The sequence below is a fragment of the Ascaphus truei genome, chromosome 1 (genome assembly GCF_040206685.1).
Source record: "Ascaphus truei isolate aAscTru1 chromosome 1, aAscTru1.hap1, whole genome shotgun sequence".
NCBI lineage: Eukaryota > Metazoa > Chordata > Amphibia > Anura > Ascaphidae > Ascaphus > Ascaphus truei.
Window position 1 is genome coordinate 367,559,837 of NC_134483.1, and position 22,712 is coordinate 367,582,548.

At 45.2% G+C, this 22,712-nt stretch overlaps 1 long non-coding RNA gene across 1 annotated transcript; it reads right to left on the reverse strand.

The window, feature by feature from the left end:
* Window positions 1-11,095: 11,095 nt before the first annotated feature.
* On the reverse strand, window positions 11,096-21,544 carry LOC142471126 (uncharacterized). The gene is made up of 3 exons (XR_012789367.1): window positions 21,320-21,544; window positions 19,916-20,056; window positions 11,096-11,281 (listed from the first exon to the last, which is right to left on the reverse strand). It is a non-coding gene; the product is annotated as an uncharacterized LOC142471126 (long non-coding RNA).
* Between the last annotated feature and the right edge of the window lie 1,168 nt (window positions 21,545-22,712).

The window sequence follows — 22,712 nt, forward strand, 5'->3', positions numbered from 1 at the left end:
CATGCCTACAGTAAGCGTGCCAGGAGTTAGTTATTGCGCAAGTGCGAACCTCTTAGGTTGATGCTTGCTGTCTCATTGGTTAAGATTGACCTAGGCGGGGCTAGGGTGCACCGTGCAGGGTCGCGCACGTGCGTCATGATGACGCATCAGGTGTTCATGGGCGTGCTATCTGTTGGATCCCAGGCAAGGCTTATGATTGGGATGATATTTTATTATTTACTTTTAGAGTAACAGAGCAGATGGCACACAAATACAGATGAGGATAGGTGCTAGTCCCATATGAATAAATATAATCAAAGGCTCCTTACCAGGCAGACCAGAGAGTCCAAGGAATCCAGAGTAGGCACAGCAAGGAAGAGATAGCACACTTGTTAGCAAAAAGAATTGTATTAGAATAGCAGGCACATACACCAACGTTTCGGTCCTAGGAACAGGACCTTTATCAAGGGAGTGCTCAACACAGATAAACCATCACCACCTATATATACCCATAACTAACTACCTTAATTAAAACCACAACTGCACACACCTGTGTGACTGCAGCCATCCCCGGTGAGGAACCGATGACGTCATCACCTCGCGTCTATCACATGTGCTGACTGCAGTGAGGAGCATCATGGGTAACTAGGGAGCCTAAGGAAACACCCCCTCAGCCAAAAAAAACGGGCTCTACTGCGCATGTGTGGCGCTCAAGTCCCAGATTGCCTCGCAATGACAGGCAACAGGAAGGAGAGGGGAGGAGGGAAGAGGGAGGAGGGAGGGGGGCCAGAGTGCTCCGTGACAGCAGCTAGAGAGTGCATGGAGATAGAGGCAGCAGCCAGAAAAGCATGTAAACAATAAAGATGCATAGAAAACCACCAAAGTGCAAACATCACGGCTGGGCAAAGGGACAGCAGGGAGAAGGGGAAAGGGGGAGTGTATAGGGGGGGGGAGATGGGGGAAAGGGAGGGGAGGTAGGTGGGAAGCAGGGATAGGAAGACATGGTAAAAATTAGAATGACAAAGAAGAATGTGGGGCAAAACCGTGCAGGTCCATAATGAGGACAGTGCCAAAAGAGGAGCATGCCAAAAATCAGAGAAAATCAGAAAAAGGAGAAAGAGGAAAAGAAGGAGAGAAACATCCAACACCATGATCACAAAAGGGGGGGACACTAGAAAATGGCATACTGAAATAATGACATTCTTAAATAAAACATCCAAGTCTGAAGTTCTCGTTAAGGCCAAACGGTGACATAGTTTTAAGGTCGTGGATCATTTTAGCCTCCAATTGCAGCAAAAGTCTATTGCAATCACCTCCTCGAGATGAAGTGTCAGCTTGTAAGAATGGCATACACCTTAAAGTCGACAGACTGTGTTTTTCCTGTTTGAAATGTCTTGCCACCGGGAGCAGTTTGTAATCCTCCACTGTGTTCGAGTCCAATAGTGCTTTCCTAATAGTAGAACTATGAACGGCCATGCGTTCTTTCAACATACGGCTAGTTTTGCCTATGTAGTAAAGCCCACACGGACATCTGATGAAATACACGACGAATCTTGTCTCACAATTCATGGGTGTTTTAATGTGTATTGATTTTCCAGTGTGTGGATGGGCATAAGATTGGCCAATCTGTAAAACGCCACAGTTAATACATCAATGACATTTATATACACCAGGTTTTTTATGTAGCCATGTTGTTATAGGTGCATATTTGTTCGATGGATCAGCCTCCACGAGAAAGTCCCTCAGGTTTCTACCCCGACGATAGCACATCCTAGGTGGTACCTGACAAATATAACCTATTTTGGGGTCATTGCTCAGGATGTTCCAGTTCTTTCTAATACTCCGTTTGATCATATTAGAAGCGGTAGTAAAAGTACTGCTGATGTTGATGCGGCTGGTCTTAATTCCAGCAATGTGCGGTGAGAGGAGAGAATTTCTGTCCATGCCCCTAGCTTTCGTGAGGGCCATATCAATTTCAGATCTAGGATATCCCCTATCAAGAAATCTATTGGCCATTTGGCATAAAGCACCCTCTACCAGATCTGGATCGCTAGTGACGCGCTTAACCCTCAGCATCTGTGAATAGGGAAGACCCCGTTTGAGAGACTCAGGGTGATGGCTCGTTGCACAGAGCAGAGTGTTTTTATCTGTAGGTTTCTGAAAGATTTCTGTTGCAGGTAATCCACCATTCTTATATACCACGGTGTCAAGAAAAGAAATTCTATCCATACTATAATTCGCCATGAACCGTATGGTAGATGGAATCATGTTTAGGTACGAAATGAATTGTGCTAGTTCATCCTCACTGCCTCCCCATATCAAAAAAATATCGTCAATGTAGCGGGTATAGTGGACAATGTGATCAGCAAAAGGTGCATCATTCAAAATATGTAGTTGTTCGTAACTGTCCATGAACAGGTTAGCATAAGCAGGTGCTATGTTGGAACCCATGGCTGTCCCTGTAAGTTGGAGGTAAAAGTCACGTTCAAACCTGAAAAAGTTTTTATGAAGAATAACTTCAATCAGCAATAGGATGAATTCGGTAGGTGGACCATCATATTCCAGATAATTGGAAAGATGTTCCCGGATTGCTTCCAGTCCCTCACCATGTGGAATATTGGTGTAAAGACTGGAGACATCCAGCGTCACCAATAACATGTTAGTGATGTCAAAGGTGATGGTGCCCAGTTTGTTAATAAAGGCCGTCGTGTCCTTGACAAATGATGCCATATTAATGACCATTGGTTGTAGCAAAAAGTCAACAAATTGGGAGAGTGGGTGGCAAAGGGAACCTCTTGCAGCAATAATAGGTCTGCCTGGCGGATTTATAATGGACTAGTGCACTTTAGGTAGCACATATATCACTGGAATCAAGGGGTGGTCCTGAAATAGAAAAGAGCCAGTTTCCTCAGAGATCCACGAGTTGTTAACACCAAGCCTGATGATGGAGTCTATTTCTGTCTTATAGCCTGGAGTGGGATCCTACTGCAGTTTTTTGTAGTAATTAGTGTCCATCAGTTGCCTCTCGATCTCTGCCCTGTAGTCACCATAGTTCATGACAACAATGCCACCGCCCTTGTCGATAATGTCATCATTAGACTTCAAAGACTTGATAGCGTCTCTTTCTGTAGCTCTCAGGTTTGAAAATCTTTTCTTGTGAGTCTTGATTTGTTTCCTAGTATCTTTGTCCAAAAGCCCCATAAAGGTAGCAATGCTGTGGTTAGCTACCGTAGGATCAAAGGTGCTCTTGGATTTGAATTTATTACCAGTGCACAGTGTCTGCTCAATACTCGAATGAAAGAAGTCTTTGAGACGCAGTTGTCGGTCAAGTTTGTACATATCAACTTCCCATAGGAAGGGATCTTGGGAGGTAGTGGGGACAAATGAAAGTCCCTTCTGCAGTACACTTGTCTCTGCAGTTGACAGTTGATGGTTTGAAAGATTGAAGATCACCTCATCCTTGTCTTTGGGCACCATCTCCCCTTCTTGGCTTCTTTTTCCAGGTACCTTACGCTTCCTACCGCCTCGCCGGATCCACCTAGGATGTGCTATCGTCGGGGTAGAAACCTGAGGGACTTTCTCGTGCAGGCTGATCCATCGAACAAATATGCACCTATAACAACATGGCTACATAAAAAACCTGGTGTATATAAATGTCATGGATGTATTAACTGTGGCTTTTTACAGATTGGCCAATCTTATGCCCATCCACACACTGGAAAATCAATACACATTAAAACACCCATGAATTGTGAGACAAGATTCATCGTGTATTTCATCAGATGTCCGTGTGGGCTTTACTACATAGGCAAAACTAGCCGTATGTTGAAAGAACGCATGGCCGTTCATAGTTCTACTATTAGGAAAGCACTGTTGGACTCGAACACAGTGGAGGATTACAAACTGCTCCCGGTGGCAAGACATTTCAAACAGGAAAAACACAGTCTGTCAATTTTAAGGTGTATGCCCATCTTACAAGCTGACACTTCATCTCGAGGAGGGGATCGCAATAGACTTTTGCTGCAATTGGAGGCTAAAATGATCCACGACCTTAAAACTATGTCACCATTTGGCCTTAACGAGGACTTCAGACTTGGATGTTTTATTTAAGAATGTCATTATTTCAGTATGCCATTTTCTAGTGTCCCCCCCTTTTGTGATCATGGTGTTGGATGTTTCTCTCCTTCTTTTCCTCTTTCTCCTTTTTCTGACTTTCTCTGATTTTTGGCATTCTCCTCTTTTGGCACTGTCCTCATTATGGACCTGCACGGTTTTGCCCCACATTCTTCTTTGTCATTTTACTTTTTACCATGTCTTCCTATCCCTGCTTCCCACCTACCTCCCCTCCCTTTCCCACTCTCCTTCCCCCCCCTATACACTCCCCCTTTCCCCCTCTCCCTGCTGTCCCTTTGCCCAGCCGTGATGTTTGCACTTTGGTGGTGATCTATGCATCTTTATTGTTTACATGCTATTCTGGCTGCTGCCTCTATCTCCATGCGCTCTCTAGCTGCTGTCACGGAGCACTCTAGGCCCCCCTCCCTCCTCCCTCCTCCCCTCTCCTTCCTGTTGCCTGTCATTGCGAGGCAATCTGGGACTTGAGCGCCACACATGCGCAGTAGAGCCCGTTTTTTTGGCTGAGGGGGTGTTTCCTTAGGTTCCCTAGTTACCCATGATGCTCCTCACTGCAGTCATCACATGTGATAGACGCGAGGTGATGACGTCATCGTTTCCTCGCCGGAGATGGCTGCAGTCACACAGGTGTGTGCAGTTGTGGTTTTAATTAAGGTAGCTAGTTATGGGTATATATACAGTAGGTGGTGATGGTTTATCTGTGTTGAGCACTCCCTTGATAAAGGTCCTGTTCCTAGGACCGAAACGTTGTTGTATGTGCTGCTATTCTAATACAATTCTTTTTGCTAACAAGTGTGCTGTCTCTTCCTTGCTGTGCCTACTCTGGATTCCCTGGACTCTCTGGTCTGCCTGGTAAGGAGCCTTTGATGATTTACTTTTAAATATAATGTTGGCAACCAGATATGTATACCTTGAGAAAGCGCTTTTTGGTGTGAAACCTGTTGGTAGGGAGACGTCTACACCATTTGTTTGTTCTATGACCAATGAATAATTTCATTTTGATGGAATACGCACTTTCATTTTTCTAATTTTTTTTATCAAAGTTTGGATGTTTTTTGGGTGGTGCTCTGTTACTCTCACCAGTGTTCTTCAATTAAATTAAAACTGCAAATACTGTAACTGCAATGGTGCTTAACTTGCCCATTGCATTTAAATTAAAATCATTTAAAAAAAATTACATTCTTCCCTCTAGGCATGAATCATTAATATGCTCCTTCCACTAAGTCTCCTTAACTAGGGCTAAGCTGGACGTAACATAGAAAACCAAATAAATTCTTCTCAACTGTAATTCCTAACAAATGACCCACATTGTTAAAGACAAGAATAATTTTCTCACAGGTCAACCGGCTTTTTTTTAAACAACGGTCAAATCTGATGAAAATGTTCATACCCCATCAGTGGTCGATAGTCAGCTACTCCTGTAACTTGTATCTGGTAAATTGAAACCAAAAGGATTTAGTGTAAAATACACTGATTGTCCATACTATAATTACAATTCTATAGCCATTCCAAACCGTTCAGCTGTAACCACAGGTCTTGCAGCCTGATTTTAAAGCAGGCCATATTTAAAGTAGCCCATTTTAATTAGCATGCGGTGCTGGAGTTTAAAAGGGATGATCTCTTACCCAAACAGATATCATCTTCTTCTGCTCTTCTCAGCTAAATCCCATATTTTAATCCTGTCTCCTATCACCCCTTGATGTGTGTTTTTTTGTCAATGCATCTTGTAAAATTCCTAGGTAAATCCCATATTTGAATCCTGTCTCCATCAACCCCTTAATGTCTCAGTTTTTACACTTAGGCAGGACAAAACCCTGTTTAGAAAAAAACATCTATTATAATGTGCCTCACTTGTGCTAATTACAGTGGCTGGACTGAACCTAATTCAGTCAGGTGACATTTTAGAGCTATATACAGTAACTAAAAGCACATCAGCTTTATGCTGTCTATCAGCCTTATTTTAAAGCAGACCATATTTAAAGTAGCCCATTTTAAGTAGCATGCAGTGCTGGAGTTTAAAAGGGGTTCAAAAGGAGCGAACAAGTGGATAATACCTACTGACCCTGATTCCTGAATTTGATCTACACTGGAAAGGAGGATATTATCTATCCCAGACTGCACATCTCAGCACTTTGATTTTGCTGTGATGCCTCCTTTACTATTTATATTTGTTATGGTCTCACTTCTTTTCAAATTATGCACTTCTTTCTACCAGCCTCATGTCTCTAACTCTATTCATATATCTCCATCTCTCTTTTCTTCACCACTTCTCAGTTCACATGAACTACAGTACTTTATTACCTCTATCACTACACAGCTATACCCCCTGTACTAAAACACACCCCTACAAATCATCCTCACACATCCACTTCCTATCCATGCTTCTCCTTCTTGCTTCTGGGGATATCTCACCCAATCCTTGTCCCTGCCTTATTACTACATGCTCTTATCCTCAGTGGCCAAATGCAACTTCTACTCCATCTGGTGTCAACCCCTCCAACCTCATACCCATTCCCTGCAAACCTCCCTCCTCTCTTCCTTTTTCTTTTGCCCTTTTAAATGCTCACTCCCTTTCTAACAATTTCCTCTCTGTGCATGACTTCTTTATTCTCTCACTCTGCTCCTTTTTGATATAACTGAGACCTGGTTCACTCAGTCCGATTCTGCTCTAGAATCTGCCCACTGTTATGGTGGACTTTCTTTCTCTCACACTCTGCACCCTGATGGCAGGGGTGGAGGCATGGGGCTCCTCCTCTCCTCTCTCTGCCATTACCGAACCCTTCCTATTCCTCCCTCTCTTGCTTTTCCCTCCTTTGAGGCTCACACTGTACAGACCTTCTCTCCTCTCCCTGTCTACATGGCGGTCATCTATCACCCATCTACCTCTCTCTCTCACTTTGAATCCTGGATCTCTTTCTTCTTTCCTCAGACTCTCCTGTTCTTCTCCTTGGGGACATCAACTGCCACATTGATTACACCTCTCTCCCTTGGGCTTCCCGCTTTCTCTCTCTCTCTCTCCTCTTCTTTTGGCCTTCAACAAAGGACTGCAGGAAGCACCCACGTGGATAGCAACTACCTAGACCTGGTTTTCACTAAAAACTTTTCACTCTGATTTCTCCATTTCCGACTTTCCTCTCTCTGACCATCACCTCATCTCATTTTCTCTCTCGCTTCTCCCCTTCTAAATCTCCATCTTCCCCTCATTTCTGAAGAAATCTGCGCTCTTTTAACCTACCAGCCTTTATTCCACTTTACACTCCTCCCTCTCCCCTTTCAGTTCTGCTCCAGACACTGACAACGTGGTCAGGAACTAGAACTCTGCCTAATCCTCCTCTCTTGATCTACATGCCTCACTCGCCCTTCTAACCCCAGACCCTGGCTAAATTACCACACGCACGTGCTGCGTTCCTCCACTTGTTCCTCTGAACACTTCTAGAGGAAATCTCACACTCTTGCAGACTTCCTTCACTACAAATTTATGCTATCCTGTATCAATTCTGCCCTCTCTCAGGCTAAACAAACCTACTTTTCTTCACTAATCAACACCCACATGTCTAACCCACGCAACTCTTCTCTGTCTTTGACTCTCTACTCATACCACCCTCAGCTGCCCCTTCTTCTTCCTCAATCCCATCTCAGGACTTTGCTGACTATTTTAAGGAAAAAGGTGGAATCCAAACGTCAGAACATCCCCTCTGTTTCCCCCTCCCATTCTACACCTCTTCCTAAGTCTCCTCCTGCCTTCCTTGAGTCTTTTTCCTCTGTCTCAGAGGAGGATGTCACTTCTGATCTCCTCTTCTCCCTCTACCACTTGCCCTCTTGACCCCAAACCCTCCCATCTCCGAAAACCTCTTGCTCCTACTATAATCCCTACGGTCACACACATTTTTAACTCCTCCCTCTTCTCTGGTACCTTTCCCTTCTCCTTCAAACATTCAACAGTTATACCATTACATAAAAACAGCAAGGTTGACCAAACTTGTCTTTCTAACTATCGACCTGTCTCCCTCCTGCCTTTTGCCTCCAAACTCCTTGAATGTCTTGTATTCTCTCGCTTGCTCCACTTTTTCAACACCTATTCTCTCCTAGACCCTCTACAATCTGGCTTTCGCACTGCTCACTCGACTGAAATAGCCCTTACTGAAATAAATAATGACTTCCATGCCCCCAAAGATAGAGGTCATTACACTCTGTTCATATTACTCGATCTCTCTGCAACATTTGACAGCGTGGACCACCCTCTCCTCCTTCACATTCTCCATACTCTTGGTAATTGTAACAAAGCTCTATCCTGTATCGACACTTACCTCTCCCATCGTACTTTCAGTGTCTCTTCTGCTAACACCTCCTCCTCCTCTATAGATCTCTCTGTGAGAGTACCCAGGGCTCTGTCCAAGGACCTCTTCTCTTTTCTCTGTACACACTTTCTCCAGGTGACCTAATCACATCTATTGGGTTTAAATATCACCTCTTTGCTGATGACACACACATTTAGTTTTCAACCCCTGACCTTACACCTGCTGTACAGACCAATTTTTCTGAATTACTCTTTTGATATCATCCTGGATGGCCCTCTGCCGACTTTAACGTAATATGGAAAAAACAGAGCACCTTATACTTCCTCCCAAAATTGGCCATATTACTGCCTTCCCCATTACTGTTGGAAGTACTATCATTCACCCAGTAGCCCAAGTACGCTGCCTATGGGTTACAATTGACTACTCTCTCACATTCTCCTCTCACATTCAAAACGTATCTAAAACCTGTTGCTTTTTCCTCAACAATATTACAAAAGTATGATGTCTCTGTCACAGCTTCGGATCTCATGTCCCATATTTAAGGAAGGAAACATAGTATTTCTCTATATGGGGTTTATTTACAAGAATAAATAATACGCTAGCAGGCCCACCATCCCAATAAGTCAAATCAAAATCATAAAATAAACTCCTACTCCTCTTAGACTAACTACACTTTCAGCTTCAAACCTTATCAACTGGGTGGACAGCTAAACTGGTTACCACCCCAAAACAGTTACTATTATAGGTAACCATATACAGTCTCTGCACACAGCAAAATAGTGGTGCTCTTATCTGTTATTCCAGGGTTTTGAACAGACTTCCTGATTCAGTGAGGCCCTGCTGCCTTCCTTCTTATGGGAGCTCAGCCCCACGAGAGCTCATGGAATATCTCCACTGTAAGACCAATGTTAAGGACAGGACATCCCCACTTCAGAATGGTCTCTTGTCCTTCCTTCTTCCTAGGATTAAAAGCCCAGGCAGTCCCAGCAGGCTCAATGACCACTGTCCAGCAGGTCTAGGGGGCTGTGCCAGCTTCCACAGCTGGGGAGAACTCTTCTCTGTTCTGTATAGTCACTTCCTGACTTTTAAAACTCCATGAGCAATCAGGAGTTTAACCTGCTCAATTAGCCAGCAGCTGCTACTGGCTTCTCTAGGGAGATTAACTCTCTGTGCACTGGAAAGTCTCATAGCTGCCCTGTTCCAGCACCTAGAGGACAGTGATGGTATCACAAAAGATACACCCTTTCCTCTGTTGCTCGACTGCTAAATGTCTGACTCAGGCCCTCATTCTCTGCCATATCGATTACTGTAACCTTCTGCTGTCTGGCCTTCCTGTTTCTCACCTGTCTCCCCTACAATATATCCTAAACGTTGCTGCCAGAATCACTCCACTCTTTCCTAAATCTGTCTTGGCGTCTCCCCTGCTGAAATCACTCTCCTGGCTTCCTATCAAATCTCGCATCTCTTACTCAATTCTCCTCCTCACTTTTAAAGCTTTACACTCTTCTGCCCTCCTTACATATTAGCCCAAATTTCAAGCTTTGCACAATCCCGACTCTTGCGTTCTGCTCAAGGATATCTTTGCTCTACCCACTTTGTATCTAAAGCCCTCTCCCACCTTAAACCTTTCTGACTGACTGCCCCACACCTCTGGAATGCCCTACCACTCAATACCGGACTAGCATCCTCTATATCCACCTTTAAGACCCCCCTTAAGACACACTTGCTTAAAGAAGTATGAGTGGCACCATAGCTAATATTATATACATGTAAGGAATCGGGGGCCACGTCCCTTGCGGCGTGACCCCTCCTTACCCACTACCAGTACTGCAGTGGCTGCTGCCCCTGCCCCCCGTTGCTACCCATGCCGCGCCCAGTGCATACCTTGAACTCGTCCGCTGCCATCTTGGATTCTGGCACTGATGTTACAGACTCTCAGCTGTGCTCTACTACTTCCTGGTCTCTCAGCCACTCACAAGCAGCTCCTCGACATGCCACCGCCATACCCCTCATCCGGATTGGTCACTGTCGCTTTAAATATCCTGCTTTGCCTTCACTTCCTTGCTCTGCATAGCTCTTTGCTACCTGTGTTGTCTGGAACCTGTGTCGTGCTCTCTTGTGTTTTTTCCTTACAGCTACTGACCCGGCTCATCTGAATACCCCCTCTGGCTCCTGAACTTGGCTTTCCTACAGACTACTCTAACCTCTAAGACCCTCTGACTCTGCTATGGATTTTGACTACGGAACTTTCTATATCCTCGGACTCAGCAAGTACTTGACCATTCTTTACCTACATCCAGGCCTGGCTACGCTATGCCACATCCCGGACACGCCCCCTCTGCTGTCGGTGCATATACTCTACATCCCACCTCAGTACAGGGGACTGGTCTGGTCTGCGGACTGCACAGCGTGACAATACATGACACAAATCTTGGCCCTCTGCAGATGTACTTAGCAGAATGCCCTCCTACTGTCTATACGTTTATCCTACCTACCAATTAGATTGTAAGCTCTTCGTAGCAGGGACTCCTCTTCTGAAATGTTACTTTTATGTCTGAAGCACTTATTCCCATGATCTGCTATTGGTATTATTTGTTATTTATATGATTTATATGATTGTCATGTATTACTACTGTGAAGCGCTATGTACATTAATGGAGCTATATAAATTAAGACATACAATACAATACAGGTGACACTTTATTTATATGATTTATGTAATTATTGCAGATTTCGACAGTTAGATACTGAGACTGGTAGCAGTAATCAATGATCCCTTCTCAAACTCTTCTTTGTTTGTCGGCTTCATATATTTCCTCTGAAGATGTTTTATTGCATACCACACCAAATCTATGGGGTTCATATTTGGGAATCTGCAAATGTAGAGACAAAGACAGTACGGTTATTACCAAGAATAAAACAAGCATACGCAATAGCACAGTACTGCATAGTATTGCACAGTTAATATTATACTACTGCTCTAAACAGTTAAAGTATTTGCTTTGGGTGCATGCGCGAAGCCAGAGTAGATGGAAGCTTAGGTTTCTAGCTCCGCTCGCATCGGCACAATAATCTACTAAAAGCGGCAATCAAAGTGACCCCCCACGAATCAGCCCAGCAAGATCAAGTAGGGGAGCACCCGGTGATGCCGGCACGAGGGAAAGCAAAACAGAAAGACCCCTTGGTCACCACATATTTTAATTTAAAAAAAAACAGCAGCGGGAGACAGCCCTGATCCCCCTACAGCAGGGATGGCAGCAGAGGCTGAGGTTGCCGGGCCGGCTGTGAGAGCGGACGATAACGAACCAGTTACTAGAAAAGACCTCAGGGAGTTCTGCACCGAGATGAAACAGTTCTTCAACAGAGAGCTGTGGAATCTGCGGAGGGACCTCGATGGACTGGGGGAGAGGACCGGGTCCCTAGAGACCAAAATGGACGCTAACATGAGGGCAACAACAAACAAAACAGTAGCCCAGTTACAGGATAAGATCCGAGACCTCACAGACAAACAAGAGGACATCGAAAACTGGGACAGACGAAATAATGTCCGTATCCGTGGGGTGCCAGAGACAGTAACGGACGCTGAGGAATTTGTACAGCAGTGGCTGGAGCATATACTTCCTGATAAATCTGCCCAGGACTTGCACCTTGATAGGTGCCATAGGGCCCTCCGTTCAAGACCACAGGCAGGAGCCCCCCCTCGGGATATAATAGTACGCTTTAATTTTTATAAAATAAAAGACGCAGTCTGCCGGATGGCCAGGGAGGCCAGATCCATGGAATATGAAGGCGTCAAGCTTCAAATCTTTCAGGATCTATCCCCGGCTACCCTTCTAAAACGACGCAGCCTGGGACCGGTAACCAAAACCCTATAGGACAAAGGAATCAGATACCGATGGCTGTTTCCGTTCGCCCTACTAGTTGTGAAGAATGGGGTTGCGAATACTCTACGGAGGGCCGAGGATGGAAACAGCCTCCTCAAGAAGCTGGGACCGCAGCAGAACCCCCCCAGCCCTGGCTCCTCTCGTCCACCTTACCTGGAATCTGAGGCTGATCCGACCCCGTCAACGTCCTGGAACAGAGTGGGAGCCGCGCCGGAGGAAGCCACGTGAGACCACGAGTTCTACACAGCTCTGCCGGACTGGTAGAGCTCTTAAAGGGGCCTGAATCATGTCTCCCCCCTCGTGTAAAAATGGCCGGCCATAGGTACTCCTGAGATGTCCCACCCTGGTGGCCTTCTCCGAGAACTGCAGCTGGGCGACGCCGGATCCCTTCTTCTCCGACGAGCATAGAAGCTGAGAGCGGGAAAGCAGGCTAAAGGCACGAACAGGAGGAGGGAGGAGCTTCAGACCTGCACACACCGCGACGTCATCACAAAGACTCCCTGGCACTTGGGCACTTCCGCCCATAGGGGAGACTTCTGGGTCGGGGGGTACCGGGTGCGGAGGGAGAGGCATTGGGACTGAAGGGAGAGGGAGGAAATAGCAACTAGGCAAGGAGATGGAGAGCAGCAGCGATGCGGGGCTAGTTTCCCCGAGAACCCAGGGCGGGCCTCAGTGTAGGGGCAGCCCTGCACCGGCGACCCAACAGAGGGGTAGGGGAAAGCCCCCTTCCATGCCCCCCCCATGCCACTCCCCCCCCTCGCAGCCCCCCCCCTCATCATCTTATCCACGGTCCCCTCCCCCCCCGACCGCCTTCCCCCCCTCTCTCCTCTCCCCCCCTCTCCGTTCTCCCCACAACCCCCTCCCCCCCCACTCACCACAACCCCCTTCCCCCCCACAACCTCCCCCCTCCCCCCATTCCCCCCCCACCACATCAGTCCGTCTCCCCCCCTCCGCCCCCCATCACCCCCTCCCTCTCCTCCCCCCTCCCACTATCCTCCCCTCCCCTCCTCATCACCCCCCCCACATCATTCCCCCTCCTCCGCACCACCCCCTCCCCCCCCCCTCCACCCCCCCTCCCTCCCCACACCCACCTCACCCCCCTCTCTCCCCACACCCACCTCACCCCTCCCCCCCCTCCAACCCTCCCCTCTCCCCCACCCCCCTCCCCCCACAGGTTGCACTCACGATAAGCAGGGGGAGATGAGCAATACGCCCTGTGCTTGGATGATAGCAGTTAAAGGAGAGAAAGGAGTTTCACCATAAGGTTGCTCTTACCATGGCCAGATTGACACATTTATATCTTAAAGGGATGTTGAATATAGGGGGCACCACAGGCTCAAGGGAGACGGGTTATTGTTGGGTCCATGTTTGACCCAGGTTTGTTCGTTCAACCTTAATGACTTTAGCTTTACGAGATGACTAATGATTAATGTACTTTGTCTACTTTAAGGTCAGGAATTGGTCACGGCGGTCGGCTGGCGGGGTATCGGGGTGCTCGGGGGCACCCTCGGGGGGTCCCATCTTTGTGGACCGCTCCTAGACCGAGACACAGGCCCCCACTCCGTATGGGATCCATGGACAGGGCGAGCGAGGGTACGTAAGCCCCCAACGCAGAATCCCACAGAGGCATCAACATCGGGAGTGGGGAGACGTCGGTCCGGGGAGGCCCCCGAGCACTGGGATGCGACCGTGGAGCCGAAGCTGAATTAAGCTAAGTCTATAGTTACAGTTTTTTTTTTGAAGTTGCAATAAAGATTGTTATGTTATGCCGCAACACACACACAAAGTTCAATGTCGGTGCGAGACACCTTTGGTCTTCGCCGGCGCCTCACAAGGTATCTCATGGAGGTAGTCCATGGGAGCCAACACGCCCTACAGAGGACATGCCCACAAAGACTGACACTCCCGATTGATGGGTGCCAGTTGGCGGTCCGACAAACAGGGCATGAGAGTCGACTCTGGATCAGCCCAGACAAGGCTTTTCCCTTTTTCTTTTTATTTACTCAGTTTTTCCCCCTCCCCTTCCCCTCCTCCTCCCCCCCTCTCCCTTCCTTGGGGCTGTGGGCCTCCCGTCAGGGCAGGGCAAGGCCAACCCAGTGGCACATACCTATCACAGGTCACACTCAAGATAATAGGAGGCCCAGATCTGGACCACCTCAGAACCATAGCATCTCTTGGCAGATCCCAGACACCGACCTAACTATATGGCGCTGAATTTTGTATCTTTAAACGTAAAGGGATTCAACAACCCTACGGAAAGAAAAGTCGCCTTTACGGATCTTAAGGCAAAACAGGCCGACATCCTCCTAATACAAGAAACTCATTTTAGCCGTAACAGTGTACCCAAATTCCTAGATAGACAATTCACACAATTCAAAAGAGGGGTCGGAGTTCTCTTCCACAACAGGGTACCATTCACTCTAGACACGATTAGGAGAGACAGTGAAGGCAGATACTTAATAGTAGTGGGATCAGTACAATTACAGCCACTGACAATAGCCTCGTTGTATGCCCCGGGTGAACAAGGCCACGAATTGCTTAAGGATTTTTTTCAGAAACTCACTCAGGTAGCCAAAGGCCAGATAATCCTAGCCGGAGACTTCAACCTTACTATGAACCCGAAGCTAGACAGATCGGGAATCGCTAGAAACTGTCGTAAGAAAGTGATCGACACCCTAAAATCAGGTCTCAAGAAAGCCCAGCTGGTAGATATCTCGAGGGCCCTATTGGAGTTAAAGAACATCAAAATCGACCTAAACCTACTATTGGTCTCCCAGGCTGATAAATCTCTGAGGAAGGAAAAGGCGAACAGGCCGGATACCATGCTAGAGCGCAAACGAAACACTAGACAGCCCAATTATAACATACAGGCAGTGCGTCTGAAGGACGGCTCCTCCACATCCAACCCAAAAAGCATAGTCGAGGAATTTAAATCATTCTACGAAAATTTATATAATGGAGAGAAAGTGGCACATAATCCCAAAATGGCAAGGGCCACGGAAGATTTTCTAGCACGGTCCAACCTAACAGGGCTGAGCACGCAGGGCAGGGAGGGGTTAGAGGCTGATTTCACATTAGAAGAACTTACCCAGGTCATCACAGACCTCAAACCCACAAAGGCCCCGGGCCAGATGGGTTTTCGGGGCAGTATTATAAGGCGTTCGCAGAGAACCTAGCCCCATGGCTGCTCCGAATGTATAATGCTGTTTTAGCAGGAGCCCCGTTCCCGGAGCAGATGCTTCAGGCGTCAATCTCAATTATTTATAAACCTGGGAAAGATCCGCAGGACTGTAAAAGTTATAGACCAATTTCCCTAATTAATACGGATGTTAAAATATATGCCAAACTACTGGCCAATAGATTAAGTCTTATCCTGCCCAGTCTCATTCATGCAGATCAAGTCGGCTTTATAATGGGTAGACAAGCTGCGGACAACACCTGACGAATCATTGATCTGCTAGAAATAGCCACTAATCAGAAATTAAGCATTATGATGTTGAGTCTGGATGCCGAAAAAGCGTTTGACAGGATTGACTGGCCATACTTAAAACAGACGCTTATCTATACTAAATCTATACTCGGGCCCCGCGCCAAGGTCATACATCAGGGTTTCCCCTCTAATTTATTTCAAATTAAAAGCGGCACATGACAGGGGTGCCCGTTATCCCCCCTGTTATTCGCCCTATGTATGGAACCTTTAGCTGCGCAAATCCGTAACAACTCGGATATTTCAGGGATTACGGTGCATTCACAATCACATAAGATTGCCCTGTATGCAGACGATATACTGCTGCTGATCTCCAAGCCTCTAACCTCCCTGCCGAACGTATTTGACCTGTTGGATAAATGTAATAGAATATCAGGATTCAAAATAAACCAAACCAAATCAGAGGCCCTGAATATCAGCCTCCCAAAGGAAACTGAAAAGCTACTGAGTCTGAACTTTAATTTCAATTGGCAAACAAAACATATTAAATATCTAGGGGTCTACATCACCAAAGATTACAGGGGCATCTATGATGCTAATTACCCCAAGCTAATCAAGACATTAAAAGCAGATTTAAAAAAATGGATGCCCTATAAGATCTCCTGGATAGGTAGGATACATAGTGTCAAGATGAATCTTCTCCCCCGTATCCTATATTTGTTTCAGACTCTACCAGTGCCACTTAGACTGAAGGATATACTCTCACTTCAGTCTGATATCTCTGAGTTTATCTGGGGAGGGAAAAAACCGAGAGTAAATAAGACAATTATTAAAAAAACCACGCGGACAGGAGGCCTAACAGTACCTTGCCTGGTCTCTTATTACACAAGTGAAAAAACAGGGAAAATCCCCACGTGGAAGCTACAAATATGGCAAGTGCTGTGAAAACCGGTATAAAAATATATAAATGCAGAGAGTGTCCCAAACAAATGTCCGATGTTATGTGTGGGTCTATGTGACTCCCACCTCACCTGTAGGACCTCTGGATATCCTCCGATCAGGTCAATGGCACCAGTCCCCCGTGCAGATGGAAATGTGACCCTCCTCACTCTGACAAGCGGTTCTGGCTCCCCGGTATAACAGGACTGGCTGTTGGTAGTAGAGATCTGCAAGCAGAATCTCCCGCCGCCTTACCGGGTGCCTGATGATATGCCGCGATGTTTCAGCCAGACGGGATCTGGGGGGCGCTGGTAAGCGTGGGTGGACCGGCGCGCAATCCAAAGCTGCAGCCGTTTGTCCCCGCAAGCCGTGATCCTACCCGGAACAGGTGAGGCGCTGGGCGTGTAGACCGCACACTTGTCCAAAGATCCGGATCCACTCTGCAGCTCCTGGAGGAAATCCCCCGATGATAACAGCTGCTCTGCAACGATGAAACCGGAGCGTGCTGCTACACTGATGAGACAAAAATAGAAAAGAAAGAAAAAAGCGGAGCACTGCCAGGAAATGAAAAAAGGCTGGGGCAAAAATTGAAATAAAGATTATTTATTGGGCATAATGGCCAAAAAAACAAACACACAAGGTGATAAAAAACTCTGACGCGTTTCCCGCCGTGGAGGCGCTTTATCAATTATCAATTTTGATAAAGCGCCTCCACGGCGGGAAACGCGTCAGAGTTTTTTATCACCTTGTGTGTTTGTTTTTTTGGCCATTATGCCCAATAAATAATCTTTATTTCAATTTTTGCCCCAGCCTTTTTTCATTTCCTGGCAGTGCTCCGCTTTTTTCTTTCTTTTCTATTCTGGTCTCTTATTACAAGGCAGCGCAATTGTGTCAACTCACACAATGGCAGACCAACCCTGATCTGAAAAGATGGGTGGATCTGGAAAAGAGGGCTTGTGCCCCATTAGAGATAGAGAATTTGCTATGGTTACCCAAAACTGCTATTAAATGGGCTGAACGGCCACTCTCTTCGGTGGCCAACTCACTGTCGATATGGGAGACCACGAAATATAAACATACCTTGACCTCAAGGTGCTCCATGATGGCCCCTTTGTGGGGCAACCCTGACTTTGCACTGAGACTAGTGGCAAACGCTGCAGGGCCTTGGAAAAGATACGGATATCTTAGGTTAAGAGACCTGGAGGGTATACCGAACAGAGTTAAATCATTCGAACAAATTCGATCTGAAAAAACATCCCACATTCCGAATTCTTCCGCTACCTCCAGGTACGAGCGTTCTTCGCCAAAAACTCCCCCTTCCCACCATTAACCACATTCGAAAAGCTCTGTCTGACGAAAACAGACACACAGGGACTTACATCGCAGATCTATAGAGAAGTGGTCGGTTCTGGGAGCTCACAGCAACGACAAAAACTGGCGTACCAAATTAGACGGGAAAAAGATTTGGGGGAGGAATTGGAGGAGGACGACTGGACGGCTATTTTAGAGGCTACTGCTAAGAGCTCCATATTCACTACTTTGAAGGAGAATGCATATAAAGGACTGATGAGGTGGTACCTCACCCCATTAAAATTATCAAGGTTTGTCACAGGATACTCCCCGCTGTGTCCCAAACAGTGCGGAGAATCGGCTGACCTGTTGCACATGCTGTGGTCTTGCCCTCGGATCTCACACCTGTGGGAGGAGATTAGACATTGGATCCAGAGGATTTTTGACCTCACAATTCCCCCTGATCCGTGGCTGTTCCTATTGAGCAGACCATGGAAGGGGCTTTCAAAATCAGACAATAAACTAGTTGCACATTTTGCAACAGCAACGAGGTGTGAGATCGCAGCTATGTGGAAACAACCAAAGATCCCAAATATCCCAAAAATTCGGAATCGATTATGGTACATATGCCAGATGGAGAAATTGATGAGTCTGGTCAATGACACTGGCCAAAAATATCTAAAAGTCTGGACGCCTTGGCTGGAACAGACAGACATCCCAGGGGTTGAGGTAGCCACGATATGGCATTGATAATCCCAAATGCATTCTCGTACAAAGAAAGCAGAACGGATTACGAGACTTAGTTGAGGACACACCATATGAACACTTTGGGCGGCCCAAGAAGTCGGCAAACAAACTGTGCATAGTAAATCTACCAGCCACTTATGGGAAAGAGGCAGTGCAGCGTGCCCGCGAACCCCCTTCCCTCCCTCCCACAATCCCCCCCCCCCCCCTTAATTTTAATTTTTTTTGTTCCCCCAAGTTTAAACTACATAAATATCCCAGCTGGTTTTAGAGATATTATGTTCAACACGTGAACACTTGTTGCTCCAGAGGGAGAGTTTAGCAGTATCGTACATGACTGTAATACTGTGAATGTTCATGTTAATTGTTTTGCGATGCTATTTATATTGAAAATCTTCCAATAAACTTGAAGTTATAAAAAAAAAAAAAAGTATTTGCTTTGTTGTTGTTTTGACCCAAATGATTTCACTATCCTTAATAAATGAATCAGATGCACTGTGTTTTGGATTGTAATCTTGGAGGAACAAGTAATCAGATGGGAAGAAATCTGAAATGGATGGTGCTATCTAGGAGATAATGGCCCTCCTGGAAAAACACTTTATCCATGATTCCTGGAAGAAAAACAAATATAACACCATTATACAGGGACAGGGTCACATTCAGATACAGTTACAGTAGTACAGTTATTAGTTCTTAAATTCAAAAACAACTTTGGGTTCTGGTCTAAGTCTCAAAATTGCTTGCCACAGATGAATTAAGTGGATGCTTCACCTGAAGTTTCAAGGATAAACAATTTTTTTTACTGAATACCTGAATGGAAAATCTTTCCAGAATGACTGATGTTTCATCAGAAAATATAAAGTCCCAAACTTTTCTCAACTCTTAATCCATGCACACAAGTTGTCAACACTTTACATTGTGTTAACATTCTTTATCATGGGAAACACTGCAATACTAAGAAAAAATGGGGAAGATACATTATTATACTTGTCTACTAATGGGTCATTTACAATGACAGCATACTCAGACATGTGGTTAAAAGGAAACAGATATTCTTTTGCCGGAAATCCTCCCTTCCACTTCATTTTTCCTTCAGAATATGTTGCAGTACCGTACTTCCCAGAATAATCCATACTACTTTAGTGTAATATTGAAACTTTTCTTCAAAATAAACATGCTACAGATTGCAGTAGGTAAACAAAGACATAAAACTTCATGCGTACTTAATGTACACTTTGCCTCCCACATCCAAAGCTCCAGCCCAAATAACATTTCGTTATGCTTCTATTCAGAATATACCGAACCTCTGCATCAAAGGGCCATCTCCTATCAGGCTGATCTCATCTTCCAGCCGAATCATTACACTGTGAAAGACAAAATGTGGAAGATTAACAAGATTAAAAGAGTGCTGATGCATAGTGTTAGGTGTGCGAAGAAAAACATTAGAGGCAAAAGTGTATACAGATCTGTACTTAGTTTGTTCACACCCTGCGGACCATTTTATGAATCTTTGTTTTACCTTGGGCATGATACCGAACCCAATATAGTGCCTATTCTAGTAGCCATCATAACCCACTTATTGAGGCTTTTCAGCTGTTATCGGGCAAAAATTCCTACAGTGATTCAGAAAGCCTTGATAAGTGGGCGGTGAATGCATTTTTGGCTCTCATCAAAAACACATCACCTGGTGAGCTGCGATAAACCCCTTATCGCCAGTTTTGACATTTGTGCTATTCTAGTAGCCTTGATTAGATTATTGAGGCTAATCACGGCTCTAGAATGGTGATAATCTCCCAAATTCCTCACGCCAGAAAAAGTTGGCGTGAACCTGGTGAGACGCTTCAGAGGGCCAAGCTAGGGGCAAGGTTCAGACAGCGCTAGAAAGAATGCCGTCATATCCATAGCAAAAGTAATGTGTATGTTGATGTAAGAATAAACATGCTATTTGAATGAATTAAGTTCCTGGCCCCATCCTGCCCAGTCACACAAATCCCTGACAAGGTAATAAACTCTGATGTAAACTCCTTAGGACCCCGGAAGTGATGGTTACAGCAAATTTGTGGGTAAATGTATAGGTTATTGTAATGGGTACAATCCACCTTTGGGGATACATGTTATGGATATCGATATGTTAAAAACAGCGGTAATGTAATGCTAAAAAATGTATGCACTTCTGTGGATCTATCCGTTAATCTTTTTTTTAAAGGTCTAATTGTTTTACCCAGATACTGTATGTTTTGCTACAAGGGCAAAGCAGCTCAACTTTAAAATTTGAATCAATTGTGAAAAATATATTGATTTAAAAATGTTTTCCTGTTCTTGGATGTTGGAAACTATTACCCTTCATCAGTTATAGTGAACACAATTCAAGAAAGGATAAGCACATGCTTTCCAACTGGATAGATTATCACAAAATGTAGTGTGTGGTGCACAGCGGCAAGAAGCAGGTCGTGTGGCAATAAAAAAATATTTATTCAAGCTGCATTAAAAAACGGTAGAGTTAAACACTCCTACGTGTTTCGTGCCGCAAGGCACTTTATCAAGGAGTTACCTGATATTAAATACACACATACAATTTATACACAACCTTGCACCAGAACAATTTGCGCCAAAAAGTGAAATCATACCCATGATGCACTGTGCTCCAGGATCAACCAATCCCGCAAGCTCGTCAGTTCGTGGGAGGTGGATCGTGGTGTGCGTAACCAGGATGCTTGGCGCAAGCCCTCCGCCGAGCACCAAAAGCTGCCGCTTTCAGCGTCCCGTCACGCAAGCACCACCCACATTGACAACGACTCGACGCGTATGCGCGAGCAGCCGAAATATACCAAGACACACAATGTGTCAATGATAACAACGAGGCAGGGAATGGAGGCAGCGGTGCATCCCGCCCCCTGTACAATGCGGGTGACGTCAGACCAATGGATGGTATAGACACCAGCCACATCGCAAGGCTCGGGCGCAGCCTGTTCCCATCTCCCCCACTCAAAACCCTCCCCACTGCATCTACCCAATAACTGAGCTCTATATGAGAGCTCTTTGAAATCTGAATTCCTTTAATTAACCTGTTGTCATAGATACATGGGGATAAACAAAATAGATATTGGATGCAGATCTGTAAGGGGGTAAGGTCACACAATATATACATGAGCATCCAGCATCAGGGTACAATATGTTCTATGCCGGGACGAATATCTCTGTTACAAATACACACACAAAAAAAGAAAGAAAAAAGAAAACAACAAATTAATAAAGTACTTCTTATGGTACATAGTGTTGTGCACATACATAACAATAAAATAAAATCAATGAATACTCTCCCCTAATACGGGTGACCCGTATGGTATTTAGATTATTTCTCATATCTATATATATATATAGTTAATCAATGAAGACAAAATGTTATTATCAATATTTACTATATCCAGCTATAGACACCAAACAGGAAAGTCATATGTTTAAAATTGGACTCTATTGCATAAGCTACAGTAATAATGTAGATATCTAATATTCTCTTATGTGTTAGTATGTTAGTCAGCAGTAAAAGACTAAAAAATAATACTATTATGAAATATGGTCAATATATAAAGCACTAAATTCTATAAAGTGCTCAAAAGGTATGATAGCAGTACTTCATACTGATTAATACTACTAAATGTGTTCATGTTATGTGTATGCATATTAAACTATATTATGTATCGAGATATGGAGTTAAAGACATGATGAGATCCTCAAACTTGCAACCCCATAAAATGAATGAAAATCCCTATAAAGACATTATGGAAACAGTATAGAGATGGTATAGGGAACATATGGATAGGAGCTAAGCGAGAATTATCTCAAGAAATGACTAAGGCTCCAGTCCACATTAATTCCATTAGGAACCTGTGTTTTTAGGTTAAAGATCCAGAATGATTCCCTACGATCAAGTGTTTTAATGATATCGCCTCCTCTTTCATGTTGGATGATTCGTTCCACCCCTACAAAAGTGAAATTCTCTGGCCCTTCCCTTTCACATGC